General features: G+C 47.8%; 1 non-coding gene across 1 annotated transcript; it reads left to right on the top strand.

The window, feature by feature from the left end:
- The first annotated feature begins 2,427 nt into the window (after positions 1 to 2,427).
- On the top strand, positions 2,428 to 2,557 carry LOC114637869. The gene has a single exon (XR_003713800.1). It is a non-coding gene; the product is annotated as a small nucleolar RNA SNORA17 (small nucleolar RNA).
- Positions 2,558 to 2,824: the final 267 nt, after the last annotated feature.

Here is a 2,824-nt window from a genome sequence, read left to right as displayed (position 1 = left end):
ACATCCACGCTGCACACACTCACACTGCACACATCCACGCTGCACACTCCCACACTGTACATATCCATGCTGCACACACTCACCCTGCTCACACTCTCACCTGCACTATGGAAGGCAGATGAACGCTGGGCTCAGCAACCTTCATTCAGGCCGGGTTCTGAGCCCATGGATGGTGGAGCCCACATTCAGGGTGGGTCTTCCCAGCTAATAAACTAATCTAGATATTCCCACATGTCCAAAGGTTTGTTTTCTTAGGGAAACATTTTCTCGGTGAGTCTAGAACCTGCCAAGTTGACAGTCAAATCACGATGAACCATCCCCAAGGCTTCACCCCAGGGCCATGTTCATTGATAGGCAATACTGTTGTCTATTAGAGGGGTGCACAGATGCCATGGTGTGAACTTGGAGGTCAGAAGACAACCTGCAGGAGTCGTTTCTCTCCTTCCACCACTAGGGTCCCAATGCAACTCAGGTTCAATGCCTTTACCTTCCAGAGCATCTTCTCAATCTAAAATGTACCACTGTGATTTATTTTATTTCATTTTATTATTTTAAAAAAACTGTGTGTGTGTGTGTGTGTGTGTGTGTGTGTGTGAGTGAGAGAGAGAGAGAGAGAGAGAGAGAGAGAGAGAGAGAGTTTAGATTTTCTCTACATACCCCATCCTGTCTCAAGAGCAAACCAAACCAAGGCTAAAGGGCTGGGACCAGGGCTTTGTGGGTAGTGCTGGCCTAGCCTTCCATCCTAGCACCGCATATAACAGACATGGTGATGTATGCATTTGCAATTCCAGCACCTGGGGGAGAAGAGCTGGAGGATCAGGAATTCAAAGTCATCCTTGGATACATAGGGAAATAGAGGCCAGTCAGGGCTACATAGCAAGTTCCAGACCAGGCTGGGATCTCCTCCTCCTCCTCTTCCTTTCTCTGCTTTTTTGTTTTTGTTTTTTGTTTGTTTGTTTGGGTTGTTTTTTTGTTTGTTTGTTTGTGTTTGTTTTGTTTTGTGTTTTGTGTGTGTGTGTGTGTGTGTTTTTGAGACGGCAGGTGCTGAGACCCAGCCAGGTAGGTTAGGGCACTTGCTGCTCTTGTGGAGGACTCAGTCTGGTTCCCAGCATCCTTATACAGCCGCTCAGACCTGCCTGTTACCTCAGCTCCAGGGGTCTGACTCCTTCTGACCTCTGTGGGTAGTCACTCACGGGGACAACAGTCCTACACCTAAAGAGAAGCAAATTCTATGAACAACCACAAAACCAATAAAACAATAACAAGTCTGGGTGTGGTGGAACACATCGGAAGCAGAGTCAGGAAGATTATCTGAAGTTTAAATCGTGCCTAGGCTGCATCATAGCCAGTCCATACTGGCCAGGCTTATATAGTGAGGCCTTGTCTCAAAGTAAGTAAACAACAGACAAACGAACAAAACCCAGCAGTCAGTAGGTTAGTGATCCTGCAGCCAGGTGGGCTTAAGGAAGGCAAATTATTTTAAGATCACCGTCTCTTCTCCTTCTAATGCAATTTCACTCCTTGAGAGAGCCTCTTCCCACAGTAGTCTCTCTCACAGCCCAGCTTTGTTTCCTGTCCTTGTGGGTTGGACAGTTCTGGACATTTTCTGTCTTGGGAGCATACATGATACGGCCACTGTGCCTGTCTGTCCCTGACAACTCGACATCGCGGTTTCCAGGTTTATCCCTGTTGTGTTATATATAGGGTTTTTCATGGCTAAAGAATACTCTACCACAGAGCTCAGGATTGGTTCTGGTTCCTTTGGAGAGATGGTTTTGTAATCCAGGCTGAACCTGAACTCATGATCTCCTGCCTCAGCCTACAGAGTGCTGATTCCACCTGCACGTGCCACCTTGTCAGGGTAAGATTTAAAGCCTGTGGGAAGAGCACATGTTCTCATGTTACATGTGGCAGTGAAGGTCAGAGGTCAACATGGAGTGTTTCTCTCCAACTGGCTTGTTTATCCATCCATTTGATTTTGAGACATGCTCGTTATCTTGGCCAACTGGTCAGCAAGACACAGGGCTCTGGGCCTCTGGGCCAGGCAGTGGTGGCACACACCTTTAATCCCAGGACTTAGTACTGGATACCTTTAATCCCTGAGGCAGAGGTTGAAGATCTCTGAGTTCTGGGCTAGCTAGCCTGATTCACAGAGCAAGTTTTTTTTTTTTTTTTTTTTCGAGACAAGCTTTCTCTGTGCAGCCCTGGCTGTCCTGGAACTCACTCTGTAGACCAGGCTGGCCTCGAACTCAGAAATCTGCCTGCCTCTGCCTCCCAAGTCTTGGGATTAAAGGCGTACTGCCTGGCTACAGAGCAAGTTCTAACACAGCTAGGACACATGGAGAAATCCTGTCTCAAAAACAAAACAAAATAAAAAGCAAAACAAACAAAGACAGAAACAAACAACAATAAAATGACACAGGCTCCCCATCCCAGAGAGGTGTGCAGGCATGTCTGCTGTGTCACATATGTGTCAGTAGGTGGCAGAGAGGAGAAAGACTATGTTCAGTGTTCTGTTCTGACTTGTGAACATCTGAATGATTAGTAGCCCAGCAGTCCTGGAAAAAAGTGAGTCTGAGATGACCACCAGTCCAGCACCATGCAGAGCTGAAGGTGTAGATCAAGCTGAAGATGGCCCGTGAACTGCACCGTAATGCACAAGTGGGGCACAGCGCTCCTGAGATCCTGGGCACCACTAAGACCAGGAAGTAAGTGGTGGAGAAATGAAAGAGAAGCAGGAGGATGTGGGCACGGTGAAGGGAGGCAGAGCTGGAGACACGGAGGCCATGAGGGACAGCCTGACCAGAGCAGCCACCTATGCCAC

This window comes from Grammomys surdaster, unplaced genomic scaffold (assembly GCF_004785775.1).
Source record: "Grammomys surdaster isolate TR1022 unplaced genomic scaffold, NIH_TR_1.0 125429, whole genome shotgun sequence".
NCBI classification, from domain to species: Eukaryota; Metazoa; Chordata; class Mammalia; order Rodentia; family Muridae; genus Grammomys; species Grammomys surdaster.
Note: the sequence above shows the minus strand (reverse complement) of the source record. Positions and strands in the feature narration are given on the sequence as shown.